Genomic DNA, 16,908 nt, shown 5'->3' with positions numbered 1-16,908 from the left:
AGAGGCAAACAACATAACACAGCTCTGCTCAAAAAATATTTCTTGTCTCCTCTTTCACATCCCTTTTCTGCCTCATTTTTCTTCCTTTTCATTGCTCTCTCTCTCTTTCTCTCTCTTTGCCATGAGACTGTGGAAGAAATGGTTGTATAATTGTTTCTTTCATGTAAACTGTAAAGGTGGGAGCTGTGAGTTAGGGAGAAGTATTACTGAACACCACTTGCTGAATGAGAAATCTGTCAATCAAAAGATTCCTTTCCTGGAAAAAGTCAAGCTCTGTAGCAGCAGAAAAGCTGCAGAGATTAACTATTTGTTTGACTCTTAAAATCCTTAGAGTCTCAGTCAAGCATCTAATTGGGAAGAAAAGATAAGTAGACTCCAGTTTACAGAAAATGAGACTAGGTAGATTAAGCACTAGTTGAGAGACTGTAGAGAGGCCTGAATCTACACAAGCATTTATATTCCAAAATGGTGGTTTTCATACTTTTAAAACTCTGTGTATCAGTCAGGCTAGGCTGGGTTATGCTGCAGTGACAAGTGAATCTGAAATCTGCAGAGCTTAAAGCAATAAAACTTCTTTCTAGTTCATGCTGAGTATCTATTTGGGGCTGGTGGAATGTTCTGATCTGTGTTATCCTTGTCATCCTCACCTTGGGACCCAGGTTGACAGAGTAGCCACTACCCAAAACACTGCCAGAGACCATTTGTCTCAGTATGCTTGGGCTGCTATAACAAAAAGCCACACATTTTTATTTCTCATTCTTCTAGAGGCTGGAGAGTTCAAGGTCAAAGTGCTGGCATCTGATGAAAGCTCTCCCTGGTTCATAGATGTTTTCTTCTTGCATTGTCCTCATGTGACCTACAGCAGAAGGAAACAAGGTATATCCTGTCCTTTTTTTAAATATAAGAGCATTCACCCCATGATGAGACCTCCACCTTTGTGATCTAATAATTGAATTATATAATTAATTGTGATCTCGTTACTAAAGACACCATGCTGTGTCATTTATTTTATTAAATTAAATATTATGCAGGACCCTACAATATGAGATACAACTGGGGCTAGAAAGATGAAACTGGCATTCAACCTTTTCAGCCCCTTCCTTGGTGACCTCTGATTCATTTTTGAGGATCCTGCTTTCCTGGGCACAGCCAGACTACCACTATCCTAAGACATCACTGCCCTGTGCATCTTATTGAAATATTGTTCTCTATTTATTAATGATTCATAGTTTTAACAAATGATTTTACTTTAATGGAAAAGGTATAATTAAATGGAAAAGTACTGCTTGGTGGAAGCCTTGCTGCTAGCACAGGATGGCTGTAAACAAAGCATTGTTTCTTACATATCATAAATGCAGACAAAAGGCTTATGAAAAAATAAGCACCTCTAAAAATAGGCTCTGGACTTTCTGCCCATCCCAAGCAAATGAGGCATATGCAGAAGTTTGAACCTTGAGGATATTTTATGCTGAGTGAAATAAGCAGACACGAAAGGATAAGTGCCATATGATTCCACTTCCATGAAGCTTCTAAAGTCATCAAGTTCATAGAGACGGAGAGTAGGATGGTGTTTGCCAGGGGCTGGAGGGAGAGAAGGCTGAGGGCTGTTCAATAGTGATAGAGCTTCGGTCTTGCAAAGATGAAACAGTTCTAGAGACTAGTTGCTTAGAAGCAAATCATATATTTTAAAATGGTGACGATGGTAAAATTATGTAATATATATTTTGCCATGATTAAAAAAAATGAAAAAATTGTGTCCAATAGTTCCAAACTCATTCTTGAAAAAAAAAATATTGTTCATTAAATCTATTCACTGGTTAACATCTAAAATACATTACCTTCTCTTCTACATCTATTATAAAAATGAAATTGAAATTTAGCTTCTAAACCATAACAATGAGAACTCTGCTGAAAGGCCAGTCTTTATTTGCTGAAATCTTTGCCCTTCATTCTAAGTCAAATTAAAAGGATTAATTCAGTTCATTGTTCTGTCTGTCCAGCAGAGCAGTAACTTATCTATTGCCTGATCCAAGAGTGCAATGGGTTTGCACCAAGGATCTTTGGAAAATCTGTAATTTTTTTAGCTTTTCTGGCCCCCATGGGAAGAAGATTATGCCTAGAAGGTTCTAAAAGTTCTGCTTGCTGATAGCCTGGCATCTTAGGAACTTGCTGAACTTGTTTTGTGGGGCTGGCGCTCTGCAGAAGACAAGAGTGGGTTGTGGCACAGGTGCAGGGTGATGGCTGCAGGGACCGTCGAGAGGACCGGAACAGAAATCTTTGTCATGGTGGATCTCATGTCGGGGTGAAGGATGTGAGCTTTGGGTCTGAGGACCAGCTGTGTGATCTCAGACAGGTTATTTCACCGAATTTCTGTTTTCCCACCTATAAAACAAGTATTGACTGAGACCTAAGGGTATATGAGAATTTATTCACTTATTCAAAAAGTACTATTGATGCCAATTCTGTGCCAGGAACTGGACTATGTCAGTGAACAAACAGACCAAACCCTTTTTCTCACGCAACGTAGGTTTTAATGGGAGGAGATTGATAGTGAACAGATAAATAAATTACATGACATGTTAATAAAGCATATGACATAGTAGCTGTGGAGGTGTGTGTGTGTGTGTGTGTGTGTGTGTGTGATTTTAAATAGAGCGACCAGGGACGCCTTCATTGGGAAAGAGATATTTGAATAAAGGAAGACTTGGGGATGAGGAAGCAGCCATGTGGATATCTGGCAGACAGAACAAGTGCAAAGGCCCTGGGGCCAGAATGGCTGGATGAGAACAAGGAGGGACAAGTGGTACACATTGGGGTGGGGCGGATGGCTTTGACCTGGACTCTGAGTTGAAAGAGGGGACTCTGGGGCAGTGGGGAACATGACTAAACTCACATTTTAATAGACCGTTTTGCCCCTGCGCTGTGGAGTAGACAGAAGAGGGAAGAACAGAAGACTTGTGAGCCAGCTTGGGTAGTGGCGCAGGTGAGCATGATGGCGGCATGGAGCAAGGTGGTAGCCTCGGGGTGGCGATTAAATTTCGATGGCAGTTGTAAAGTGCTCGCCACTGTTTCTGGCACATGCTAAGGGCTTGGTGAGGGGGGATGTGGTTGTTATTATTAACGAAGTTCATGGCGGAAAGTGTCAAATTAGGGGCAAAAAGACACAACAGTCTGTATGCCAGACGTTATCTGGTTAAGGAGAAGGCAGAGCCAGAAACCTGGGATATGACAGCAGGGCATCCTGGTAATCACAGTGGCACTATTTTGGGACCAGGAAAAAATGATTGTTCTAAGCTTCAAAGGCACCACATGGGTGCAAGGGTGAGGGATCTGTCCTCGCGCCAAAGCCTCCAGAGAAACAGAGAATTAAGAAGAGTCAAGGTCAGCTGCATTCAGGGACACAGAGAGGCAACAGTGAGAATGTTTAGTTGGTACATTTTTATGCACCAAGAGATCTAAAGTAGAAACCTCTCTGGGAAATTGTAAACAACTTAAGCACCGAATACCATATATGGACTTTTTAATTTTTCTAAATCAAAATAAAAAGGAGCAAATGTAAAGCAAGTTTGGCCTTTCAGAAGCTGCATGGCCCCTGCTCCTTCTGTTGGGGGTAGCTACTAACCCTCCTACTCACATACCTGCCTCGGACCTGCTGGAAGGGCTGCCCCATTGAGAAAGTAAATGCTTTCAGAATCAGGTTTCCTTGAGGTTTCTGAGAGTGCCCCTCGGTGACCCGGCTGGGTGGACCCCCTGAATGTATAGACTCATTTGGGGTCCAGGACAGTTGTTGATTGTTCCCAGGAGAGCATCTCACTGCATGTTCTCGGATAAAACATGCAGCAGCCATAAAATGCAAGACCAGGGCTGGGTCATAGCCAAGAATCCAGTCACGAATCTCCTCCTTTGAAAAGAAAATTTATTTTAGAATCATAAGAAATGGGTGAGGTGCAGCAGTGCCTCTCTTCAGCTTCCACCTCAGGTTGCCAGAAATGGTTCTAGAACTGTACTGTTAAGTAGCTCTGTCCAGGCTGATGGAAACCCCTCCCCATATGTGGCTACTGGGCTTTGGAAAGGAAGCCAGTGAGGAACTGAGGAACTGAATTTCAAACTTATATCCTTGGAATTAAGTAGCATTTAAATGTGAAGAGGTCGTGATCACCGTGTGGGATAACCACAGCTCTGGAATCCCAAATGCCCTCCCTTCAAGTCGGGTTGGAGCCTGTTTTCAGAGTCAAAGAGCCACATCATCCCACGGACTTTGGCCACAGCCTTGGAGGGAGCAGGACCTGCCTTGCCATTTCTTCATTAACTTTCTCACAAGGAATGTGAGAATCAAGCTATTCTAAAAATGGACGATTTCCCTTCAAAGTCATTGTACTGTGTCTGACTTTTCCCAGAGCCTCTGGGGTTTTACTGTTTGATGCTGAAGGAAGGTGGATATTCTTCCTCGGTACCTAAGTTCATATTTCCCACGTCAAGAAGAAAAAGAGCCTTTCCTAGTCCTATTCCCTGTAGTTATAATGTGAAACCTCACTGCCAGCCAAGGGCCTGTGGCGCAGAAGCACCAACAGTGCCAAGCTCTGAAAATAGCGCAACAGCCCATGCAGGGTCTGTGAAGGGCTGGGCTGCTGCGCTTATCACCTTCCTTCATGATTAGAATCACAGGAACACGGTGATAACTTTTTATCAGTTACATTCGCTTAAAACAGGAAGGTGAATGATAAATAGAAGGCTCCACATTTAAGCAGAAAGTTGTTACTATTACTCAGAAGTGGCCGAGGTGGGTAGCAGCCGAGTAAGTACAGAGCATGAACTTCACACCTGGTCAGCAGGACGCCTGGGCAGGAGATGGTGCCTGTCCACCTGCCGTGGGGCTTTAGGATGCATCAGTTCTTATTTGGTCCTTTCGCAAACCCTGTGAGGTGGCTGTTAATTATTCCTTGAGCGTGAAGTCCCAAGCCAAGGTCACCCAGACGGGAGAACTAGAGTTATAATCCAGAAGGCCAAGAGCTTCTCACTCAACACAGAGAGGAGCTTCTCTTTTTATAAGATTTCTATCCTACTTACTTTCAAAAACTTGAGGCAGCTTAGAGATTAAAACAGCGCGAGAGAAGGCATTTAAGGATAACGCTCCTGCGGAAGAAAGCAAAAGAAAGAAGGTTTCAGGCACCTGAGTGGAGCGGATTCCAAGACTCGGGCATTTCATTTGGTTCTAACTTCTCTGACAGTGAAGCCAGAAAGAGACGCATATTGGGTGGCATTGGTTTTGTTTGCTTGACAATCTACAGCATCCATATTCATCTGCAGAGATAAAATGTTTTCCTGGAATTAAACTTAGGTAGGAATTCATCACATAGGTCCTTGGATAAAGGACATCAAATAACAGCAAAATTTACTCTGTTCGATTGGGAAATGAAGGAAGTCACCTTCCTGCGAGGTGAGTGTGAGATAGTGCTGGCGAAAGGCCCCCAGGGGGGTCAGAAACACATCCCAGCGAGACACATGGACGGGCGCACTGGCAGGTCAGAAGGCAGGACACGCTCGAGCCAGGCCTCGTGAAGGAACGTCTCCGAGGAGCGGAGGGGATGTGAGCCGGGCTGCTGCATGGGCTCCAGCAGCGCAGGGAGCCGTGGAGAACGTGGGTGACCCAGGGCTGCCTCGGTCAAGGGCCTCCGAGGTGGTGCATGCGCGGGCTCATGGGGCTGTGGTGCGGCTGATGTGGGTGCAAGATCACTGCTCGGGCAATAGGCATTTAGACACAGGTCCACAAAGAAACAACTGAATACATCTTTTGTAAATGTGTAAATATTTATAATCACTCCCTTAAAATAACTGAACAAATTATATTTCAAAGCTGGGTGCTCCGAGGTATTAAAAGAATAGGACATGTGGCTTCTGCCCGCAGGAATCTGAGGATCGAATAGAGGGTTGACACCTTGGGCTGAAACATTCCTCATTGTGGGGGGCTGCCCGTGCAGTGGAGGATGTGACAGCAGCGTCCTTGCCTCCACGCACTAGCTGCCAGTTGCACCCCCAGAGTGTAACAGCCAAGGATGTCTCCAGACAAGGTAAGTGTGTCCAAGGGGCGCTGGGGAATTGCCAGCTGGTCGAGCACCACTGGGCTATTGTGTCAGAGAAAGGGGAGAAAATCATACACAAAGCAGAGACTGCAGAGGTTCTTGTGCCATGACTATAAATTTCCGCATTACTACCAAGGCAGGAAAGCTCTCTCCCCATCAGAAAAGCAGAAGAGAAAAGCAGGGATTGAAGGAAACCAAGGAGGCATTTCAGCTGAGCTGTGGTGGCTTCGATGAGATTGTTCCTAGTGGTGAGGAGCAGCCAGCCCGGAAGGGAGAGCATGCGGGGAGAGGCGAAACCTCGTGGTTTGCAGACCCATCCCTGCTGAGCACACCTTGCGCGTGGGGGAGATCAAGATAAGGCCGAACACTTGAGGACAGAGAGGGGAAGGCTTTAAAATATCAGGCAACAGATTCGGGGGCTGATTCAGAGCTCTGAAATTTTTAAGTAGAGAAGAGAATCATCCAACTTGCCCGACGAAAACGGCCGTGTTAATGCTGTGAGGAAGGGCAAGGACGGGAAGGAGGAGACAGGAAGGACGCAGAGAGCAGATGAGTGTGGCAAAACCCACAGAATAAGGCAAGTGTCACCTGGTGGGCAGAGCAGGGGTGAGGGGACCTCAGGAAAGCAAAAGAGAGAGAGGCCCAGACGCCTACGTGGAACAGATTCTAACACTTGGTTGTTTCATGTGGTTCTAAACGTTGACAGCTAAGCCAAGAAGAGAAGCATTTTAAGTGGCATAGATTTTTTCTTTTCTGGATGATGTACAGTGGGTGTCTGCCAGCACACACAGACGCCCCTCCAAAGGACTTTATAACAACCCCACAGCTGCCACCCTTCAAAGGTGGGTTTCCCCACCACACCTCTAAGAGAGGAGTGGTCCCCAGAGACAGAGCTGGTGTCTGCATTTCAGACTGGCCACCCCGATCCCAGCTTACAGCTGCAGGAATGCCTGGCTGTGTCCAGTGTCCGCGGCCGGCCCATCTCTGTCCTCTGTTACTCGGCTGCCCCTGCGCCTTTCCACGCTGGCCCCCCAGCGCTGCTGCGCTCACGGCTGTTTTATAGCAGTGCGCCTCTCTCCTCCAGTACGATTGCAAGCTCCAGCACAGAAGACGTTTTATAGTCTCTCTGTTCCTTCCAGGCCACTGCTCTGTTGGGGCTGAATAAATATTGACTAGCCTATAAAGCATAAGGCCTTTTATTTATGTGCCTGCTTGGTCTGAAGACGTGCTGGAGCCCCGACTCAGCCAACACAGTGTGTGGGGGATTTCAGAGCCACCCCCCACCCACCCAAGCACAGCGAGCCTGTGGCCAGAGCTGTCAGGTCAGGGACTTCCTTTGGTGGGGGGCAGCCGGCAGGGGCAGGGTCGAGGGCTGCGCAGGCATGGAGGAGGGGACCTTGGCAATGTGTCTGTGAGAACTGGCTATTTTTGTATCCGTTGGGAATGCTTTGGCTGCGCACAGCAGAATACCCATTACTCCGAGTGGCATAAGCAATAAAAACAGTAGTTCCCATAGGAGAAGCGTGTGGACAAGAGTCTAGACTGTGGCGGGATCCTGGCTCTCTCCAGCCCTTGGCTTTGCAGACCTTTGCTGTCGGCTTTTCATGCTCACTAAGGTCATCCCAGGATCCCAAGATGGCTGCAGGAGCGTCACACTAGAGGGTCGGGTAGGGTCCTAGCTTTCTCCTTCCAGGGGAAGACTTCCCTTTGCTCCATATTTGCCTGCTTTCTGTCTCCTTGGCCAGAACGAGTCGCATGCCCAGTTGTTGGCAAAGGGAGAGAGGGGACTGGCATAGACCTCTTGTGATTCATCCCTGGGGCTCAGCGCCCCCTGTTGGTAGAACCTACCAAAGCAGCATCGGGAGAAAGTGGATATGGGGGCACAAGGCTGGGAGTCCCCCTCCAGCAGCACAAAGCAAAGGACCCAAGGGAAGGCCCGAGCTAAGAGGCAGTGGCGTAATAACAGACACATCAGGGCAAGTATGTTACACATCATAACTTAAATTTCTCAATCTTAGTGCCCTCAGTGGTAGCACAGCTGATATTTCCCTTCTGAAGAACATTAGCCCCAAACTCCATGATCAGTCACTTTTTGTCAGCTAGTTGACCGCTATTCTCGTAGCTCCTAAAGCAAAGCCTGGCCTAACATAAGCATCCAAGAGTAATGGTGGTAATTGTCATTCGTACATCATTACCTACCAATGGAGCACTTAGAAATTTAAAAAAAAAAAAAATTAATTGAAAAAAAAGGGGGGAGTAAAGAGACTTGACCAATGTTACCAAGGCCCCCAACTCAATAAGTTCCAGGGCCAAGAATGGAGCCTGGGGCTTGTCCTGTACATAATGAAGACACAATGTGCCAGTATAGTTCTTCAGTATAGAGATGAGAATATCATGAAACAACTTAGCCATGGCAGACACAAGGCGTTAATTGATTTTCTCTGAGGACTTTTGCTCTGAGGTCGCCATTATGGGGGCTCCAGCCGGCACTACTTACACTCAGGTCAGTGGGCTGTGTCCCTGAGGTCTTCACGGGCATTTTCCACCAGGCTGGGTGTGTGGCCTCCAGGTCTAAGGGAGGATTCACTTCCCTGGCTTGTTCCCGGACACTGATGCACTTTCTCTTGCTCTTTGTCCTTCATAGACATTCCCGCCTCCAGGACAACATTGACCAATTTAGGGAGCCAGGACTGGCCCTCCCTCAGGGAGCATGTGGTGAGCCAGCCAGGCTGCTGTGCCATGTCCGGGCTGTCCAGAGGCCGCTGGACCTTGGCCACGTGGACTGTGCATAACTTTCCTTTGTGTTTTGTGAGAGGACTTCCAAGGAGGGAAAATGGCTAGATAATCCTGGAATCTGTCCTAGGAACCCAGCAGTGGAATTTGTTCTGGCTGCTTCTGGAGGAAATGAGCTACTGTAACAGCTAGTTCTGCCTGAGACCGCCCTGGAACTCTCTCTCCCCCTAAGGCCAGCGAGAGCAGAGCTGCTAACCCCCTTTGGGGCTGGAAGGCTCCATCCAGCAGGGGGTTGCCAACATCCCTGGCTGCCTTTCTGCTGCCGTTTCAGGGGGAAGTACTCCCGGCATTCACTAACTCCAACTCAGAGTGTTTCTGCCCAGGCGAGAAGTTAAAAGTTTTTATTACCCCTTTTTTGTTCCCCCTTTTTGTCAAAATGCATATTAGGAGGAAGGAAAAATCAGTCAGATGTGGCAGCGATTGGGAGGAGACTGCTAGAGCATAAACAGGCAACAGAGATGTGCACAGAATCATCTGTCTCCTTCTTCACCCAGAAATGGGCCTCACGTCCTTGTAGCAATGACGCAGTGAACATCCCAAGGAATTCCAGGACTGGAAGCAGAAGAGCCAGCGAATTGTCAGGGCGCAAAGGAGATCATCCCCTGCACCTCTGATTTCTTCTAGGCTGGCAAAGAAGCATCTAGCAGATTAAGAAGAGAAAAAGTCAAAAAGAAGTTTAAAAACTTGTATCCCTCCTGTATATATGGGAGAGACCCAAGACGACTGAGTAACGCCCCCACCTGGCTTCAGACACCATCTTAAATAGCTCAGGTAAGACAAGGACTTTGTGGGGGGAGGCAGGTCAGTGAGGGCGCTTAGCGGGGAAGGCACAGTGGACAAAGGTGTGCAGATTGAGTTCTGCTTCTCCACAGAAAAGAGATAAGAAGATTAAGTCTTCCTGATACAGTGACGGAGAGGCCTTTACAGAGAGAAGTTTCCACATACCGGTTTTTTTCAAAAGCAATCTCCATCCTGTCTTCATGGCTGTTCCCACGAATTCAACCTTTTGCCAAAAATATGTATTTTGGGGTGGCAGGCTTTTGCTTCCCTCCACCATTAAGGTTCAGAAAAAAAATGAATTGCCCAGAGACCTGACTTCCTGGGCATTCTACCAGAGTTAGCTGGCTCCCATAAGGCCGGCAGGACTAGCCCCAGGGCACGTCCTGAGCAGTCTCCCTTCCAGAAACTGTCCCCAAAAGGCATCACCCCTGACTTGGGGTTGCAGAGTCTCAGTCCTCTCCCTAGTCCCAGATTTAACTAGGTCCCCTAGAACCTTCTCTAGATCTCTTGGATTTATCACTGCCCTAGGGACACAGGCTAGTTCTTGCTCCCATCCCAGCTTCTCTCCCCTGAGCAAGTGTGGGGCTCGTTCTCTTAGCTGGAGCCACAGCATCAAGTCCTGACTTGAGGACACATGGAAGGCCTTCCTAGTGACAGTGCCTGCCCATGATGCTTGATTTCCTGATTCTAAAATCAGCTCTGCCAGGGTAATGCGAGGTGCCTCAGGTGCTCCAAGGGGTGGGGTGGTGACAGAGGGAGCGCTTTCTATCTCCCCCACACTCTCCCGTTTCAAAAAGGCAGTTTCACCTTTATGATGAATACTGCGGTTATGTCTGTTCATTTCTTCAGTCACTTATTCAGTATGTAACTTGTCCATAGTACAATATTGAGCTCTCACTGTATGCCAGGCACCACATAGAGCCTGTGGGGTAGGAAACAGGTGAAAACGACAGACAAATCCTGCCCTCATGGAACTTAAGTCTTAGTTGGGGGGCAGGAAATAGACCAGCAACCTTTAGGTAGTGGTCCCCAGTCAGGCTCCATGTGGAGGAGACTCTGAGATTGAGATTTGCAGGTTTGCGGGGAACTGCACATGTGAGGGTTGAGAGGTGCAGGCTGGACGGAGAGGAAGCTGAACTGTGATGTTTTTGCAGCAAAAGCCTCATCCAGTCCTATCGGGGCTGCATTTGGTTCCCCCAACAAAGAGAGGTCCGTTGCGGCCAAAGCGCAGAGCAGTGTGCCCCTGCACCACCGGAGGCAGGCCACCTCCTGGGAGTGGCATAAACATGGGTGAAGCAACATCCTTGGGCAAAAGTGATGCCTGTAAAGTGAGCTGTTGGCAGCCAACACTCCCAACAGCGAAGGCAAAGAGCGCCTCTCAGTCCTGAGGGGGCCCTGGGAGTCGCCCCACAGCACTGAGGAGCTGCAGAGTAAACGTGAGGCAGGCTTTTTTTAAAAAGGTGGTGAGGGTAGGCCACCCTGAGGTCTCCTTTGGACAAAGACTTGATTGGCGTGAGGAAGTGAGCCATTCAAAGTCAAGGGCACCCGTGGTTCTAAGCAGGGGCAACAGGGAATGCAAAGCAGTGCACAAGCTTGGCATGTGTGAGGATCAACAATAAGTCCTGTGTATCTGGAGCCAAGAGAGCTGAGGGAGTGCGGTTCAGTCTGCGAGGTACCGAAGCCAGCCAGGGAGGGGCTGGGAGACCAAAGAGAGGAGTCCGAATTGTAACCTAGAGGGATGGGAAACCTTGGGACACTTTAAATAGGGGAAAATCACAACCTGTCTACATTAGATGGAACTTCTCAGCACACAGATGCAGAAGGCCCCTTGCAAGGCTACTGCCATAATCCAGGTGAGCAGGGTGGTGTTGGGAACCAGGCTTCAGGTGCAGGGCCCTGGCATGAAGTGATGGGATCTACATATTCTGAGCGGAAGCAGGAATTTGTGCAGAGAGGAGCTGGAAAGGACTTTAGGGTTTTGGCCTGAACCGTGGAGGAGCGGGTGTAGAGCAGAAGAGGGTGATGTGTACCTGGGGAGTGGGGGTGCTGTGGTGACACACATCTGAAGAGGTGTGAATCTGAACCCCTAAATCATATATAGTGTTGTAAACCAATGTTACCTCAATTTAAAAAAAAACATAAAAAAATACTATTTGAGTATCTTAAAGTTGGGGTGCCAAGTAACACACCCCAGTAGCAATGCCTGATATACAGGTATGCTTATAAGAGCCTGGTGACCCTTGTGAGATTTTGTTTGAAAATAAGAGTAGTAAAAGTAGTGTTAGTAAAATACACACACACACACACACACACACAGTGCATCTTGCAGACCTGTCTACAGTTAAATGTTCACATACTGTGGAAATCCAACTGGAGAGCCCATGGAGTTATCCTGAAGGGACCCTTGGGCCAGTGAGTCTGCATCTGAAGGGGCTGGTGGGCTGCTCCCAAGCAGGGTTTCTCTGGGCAAGTCCAGTCCTTGTCATTTGCCATGTGGCACTGAGTGGGTGGTGGATTTCTGCCTCAGGGATGAATTCACATTGATCAACATGATCAGGCGCCCAGGGCCTGAGGAAACTGAAAGTCTGTTTATCTTGAAGAATACAGACACTTTACAACTGTCACCCTCATCCCTCCCCTGGAGGTAGAAGCTACGGCCATCAGACAGACCTGGAATCAGACAGAGGATGGCTTGTATCATTTGAACAGGTAAGTTGCTAACATAGCAAAGTAATTCCAATCTGATTGGTAAGTAGCTTCTGCCCTGCGCTTCCTAGATGTTCTTACTTGCTGCCCTTCCCATACCAAGAACCCCAGACATCCCACCCACGAGAGGGGAAAGGCTGGGCACAGCAGGGGCCCTAGGTCCCTGCTTGGCTGTGACTGAAGACCTTCCTGCTGGTTGGTGCCTGGGCTACAAGGGTTGTTAACAACACGGCCCGTCATCCCTGTGAGGGATCTCCAGCCATGACATTGGAAGGCCCTCCCCACTTCCATTGTGGGGAGCCACAAGGAGCCCCAGATTTCAAATGTCTGGGGCCACCCCTTACTCTAGCCTCATCTTTATGAAATCTTGAAGTAACCCTGATAATCTCACATCGTTAGCCTCCGTTTTGACCGTCCTTGATGCTTCCTCCCTCTCTGACGGCCGGCCATTCTGTCCCTGGGGATGCCACGCTATCAATTTAGACTGCTCTAGTCTGAAATCCATCCTGTCCATTTAAGGAAACTTGAATATATCTTCTTTGATCTGGTGCCGGCTGGTTTTGTAATTTTTCTCTCAGAGGGAAATTGTATTTCCCATTTCCAAGTTCTTGAGGGACGCCACAAAGTCAACCCTGCAGACTACCTAACCCAAGGAGTTTAATTTTCATGGAATCCCACAGAGCCAGAACTGAAAGAGATGTTAATAATCATTTAATTCAACCCTCTTGTTCTATAGACGAGGTAACTGAGGACCAGAGAAAGAATGGCAGGGGAATTATTGTTTATAATGAAGATAGTATTTACTACCAGCACAAATCACCAAGAAGACATTCACAAATGAACTCACAGCAGAAAGCTGCTCACTCTGCTTTTTTAAAGCAGCCCAGCCTGGTGACCTTCCTGAACAAACAGAGGCCAAGGTCTCTGCAGGGGGAAGCTGTGGGGAGCAGCCAAAGGCCAGCGTGGCACCACGGGCAACAAGGAATCCAGAGTGGGAATCCTGGCCCCCATCTGGAGAAGGGTGGAGAAGAAATCAAGAAAGAAGTGGCGGGCACCTTCTATCAGTGTTCAATGAAGACAGAGCATAGAGGTTGTCCCTGCCAGGCCTTTTTTTTTAAAGCAAGGATAGGGTTATGGGACAGATGTTTGTCATTGTTTTGTTCTTCTACCATCTATCCCCTCTCTTAACAGCTGCCTATTTTCTCTTGAGGAATCATTTCTTCCAGCCCAGGGTGGTCTCGGAAGATGGTGCATCCTCATCCCTAACTCCCATCACTGGGCCAAGACTCAGGATTCCTCCTCCTCGGGCCTTAGCACAAAGGGGCCCTGGCAGGGGGGCTGTTCTCCAGGACTCAGGTTCACCATCCTCAGCCACCAAGTCTTAGTGGGGGGATTTCCATGAAGGTGCAGGGGTTGGGGTGCCTGGATCCCCATGTTGAGTCTTCACCCCAATGTCCCTGATTGTGACCGTGTTTGGCAGCAGGGTTTTCACAGAGGTGACTAAGGTCCCGTGCACTCACTGGCTGGACTCTACTCCATCTGACTGGTCTCCACCTAAGGGGATGAGATGAGGACCAAGCCACACAGGACCCATGACGTGTGGACACGGGACGAAGGCGGCCCTCCTGAAGCCAAGGAGTGAGGCCTCAGAAGAAACCATAGGTGCTGGCACCCTGATGTGAGACTTGAAGCCTCCAGAACTGTGATGAAGTGAACTCCTGTTGCTTCAGACTGTGGTTCTTGGTGGGGGCTGCACTCGCAGACAGACAAGCGCTTTCTGCTCTGGGGCTGCTTGTTTGGGATGCCAGATGCCAGTTTCATGGCCGGGCAGCCCAGAAGAAGCTCAAATTAGCAGGCTGTTCTTAGAACCAAGTTTCCTGGACAGGCTTCAAAAGAACATTCTCCCTGGTGATATAGACAATTGAGAGCCACAAAAAAAAAAAAAAAAAAAAAAAAACCCGCGGCCCAAAGTGGTTCTTCCCGGCCTAGCCTTTCTTGCTGTAGCCGCGGCCGGTGCCCAGGAAAGCCGGCCGAGGGGAAAACGGTGTCATTTCTTAATAAATAATTGAGAATTTAGGGCCCAAGCCCATGAGGAATTTTATCTTGTTCTCCCAGCATCTGCCGGAGGAGGGGAAAATGCTGAGGCTTTATTCTAATATTGGATTGGAAGGGGCAGGGCCCTGAGCACAGACGGCAAGAAGGGACCTTCCCCTCCCACACGCGCCTGCCTTGAACACTCTAAGCAAAGCACTGCAGTCCCCTTGCTGCAGGCAAGTAATTGCAAAGGTCTCTTGGGGGAAATAGTCCTGATGTTACCTCAGGGAGGGTCACAGGGAAGTGCTTCCGGCTGAGGCAGTGGGAAAGGGTGGAGGCCAAAGGGCTGAATATTAATGGCAGCTATCATCACCAGCTCTTAACATAATGGAAAAGCCCTTTGCCGGCAGTGCTGGGCGGGCCTCACACAGAAATGCAATCTCCTGGAACACAGAGTGGGCAGCGACAAGCAGTTTATCTTCCATTACTCCAAGGCCTTAAATCATTATCAACGCAGAGCCAGCAAAGGGGCCAAAACTCTGCCTGGAATTAGGATATTCTCTTCTTTTCTGAATGAATGCAAATAGGAACGACATGAAGGCTCATTGTTTTGGGGTGGATTATGTCCCCCCCAAAGAAGACACAATGCCGCCTTAACTCCCAAGAGCTCAGAAGTGGCCTTATTTGGAAACAGGGTCTTTACAGCTGAGATCAAATTAAAATGAGGTCTGTAGGGTGGACCCTAATCTATTCTGACTCGCGTCAGATTAGACACATAAAAAGGGAAAATTTGGACACAGAGACACACACCAGGAGAGCAGCACGTGAAGAGGAAGGCAGATGTGGGAGTGAGCTTTCCCCAGAGGTGGCCGGCAAATGCTAGAAGCTGGGGAGAGGCTTGGAAGCAGTTTCTTCCTCACAGCCCTCAGAAACATCAACTAGCCGACATCTTGATCTCAGCCTTCTAGCCGGCAGAATGGCGAGACGAGTCATTTCTATCATCTTACCACTTGGCACATATTAAGAAAGCCCTAGCAAACTAACACCCAGGAAAACCCCAGCCAGCTGAGGGAAGAAAAAGCAGTCCCCTGTCATCCCAAAATAGTCCACAGACATGGCTGGGGAGGAGAGAATCAGGTCACGCCTTCTCTGGGGGTTTTACCTGGATAACATTTGTATAACCATGTGGAGGTCCCAATATACAAGTCTTGCCTCAAAGGGGTATTTCCTCTTCTGAAAAGCATCTTCCTGGCCCCAGTTTCCAGCAGCGACCACACCAGCTGACCCGGGTAGGTGGTGATGGCAGGAAGTGAGGCGTTGTCTCACTAAAGTGGAGTGGACTTCCCGGTAGTAGGGCAGGGTTTCCTGGGCCTGGACGGCTCATCTGACTTGCCAATTTTTTTTAAGATTTATTTATTTATGGATACAAGAACTGGGGTGTAAGCCAGAGGTGAGTGGGTGAGAGGATTCACCAGAGACAGAGTGGGGAACAGAACAGGTGGATCAACTGAAATACACTGCTGAGGGGAGCAGCGGGAGGCAGGAGAGGTCTGCTGCGCCATGTGAGTAGCTCCCTGGCTGGCTGGGGATTGAACTCATACTGCAGTGGCTGGTGATAGCTCGATAGTGCTGTCCTTAACACCTGCACCACCAGGGAGGCCCCGACTTGCCAATTATTGAGCCCCTAGGTTGAGAAGCCCCACTAGCCAGTCACCAGGAGGAAACAGACCCGCTTCCCTGGGCAACTGCTCCAGAACCAGCTGGAGCTAATGGCCACATAGAGGGAGGTGGCGGAGGACCTGAACTAGGAGTCACCGAGGACTCAGCAGCGTGCTGAGTAGAATCTTGAGTGTTTATGAGACACACTGCTTAGAAGAAGCATGCCGTCCCTCACGCACGCCCATGCGGCCCTGCCCGAAACACGCGTGTTCCTCCCGCCACTACTACCACCCCGGTAACCAGTCCCACAGAACCAGGCCCCGCGCAGGTGGAGAGTGTGGTTCAGGGCAGTTGCTGCCTCTCTCCTGTGTTGTGAGCCACAGTAAGCGCTCCTCAACTGACCCCAGTTATTGGCATTTCAAATCCATGTGGGATTCATTGGTGAAAGTCAAATACCCTCCTGGTTCTGAGCTGTCAAGGTTGCCAGCGCTAGAAACCGGGTTGCTGGGTGCTCAGTCAAATTGGACTTCGAATGATGAGCAATTTTAAGTCTACTGAAGTGTGTCCCAAATATTTGGAATAAATGCTCTGTGTCTTTTCTGGCAGCCCTGCCCTGGTCTCCGCCATTCATGCGCCGAGTCCATTCCCTCTGTCACCCCTCATGGAGGAGGGGGCCTTTGGCCAATCAGAGCAGGATGAAGTGTGAGATGGAAGAGGCAAGCTGGTGTGTTTCCTGGATGCAGTGCCCGGGAGGAATGGCCTCTGCTTCTGGCTGTGGAGACTATTGGGGCTCCACCCCTGTGAGGACACGGGACGGGCTGGCAAGAGCCGCTGCACAGAGTTGACCATTCAGGTC

At 48.8% G+C, this 16,908-nt stretch overlaps 1 long non-coding RNA gene across 1 annotated transcript; it reads left to right on the top strand.

Moving 5' to 3' along the window:
• Nucleotides 1-9,162: 9,162 nt before the first annotated feature.
• On the top strand, nt 9,163-16,543 carry LOC119234286 (uncharacterized). The gene is made up of 3 exons (XR_005122576.2): nt 9,163-9,644; nt 12,181-12,362; nt 13,570-16,543. It is a non-coding gene; the product is annotated as an uncharacterized LOC119234286 (long non-coding RNA).
• Nucleotides 16,544-16,908: the final 365 nt, after the last annotated feature.

This window comes from Talpa occidentalis, unplaced genomic scaffold, assembly GCF_014898055.3.
Source record: "Talpa occidentalis isolate TD23 unplaced genomic scaffold, MPIMG_talOcc4v2.1 talOcc4.8, whole genome shotgun sequence".
In the NCBI taxonomy this organism is placed as follows: Eukaryota; Metazoa; Chordata; class Mammalia; order Eulipotyphla; family Talpidae; genus Talpa; species Talpa occidentalis.
Note: the sequence above shows the minus strand (reverse complement) of the source record. Positions and strands in the feature narration are given on the sequence as shown.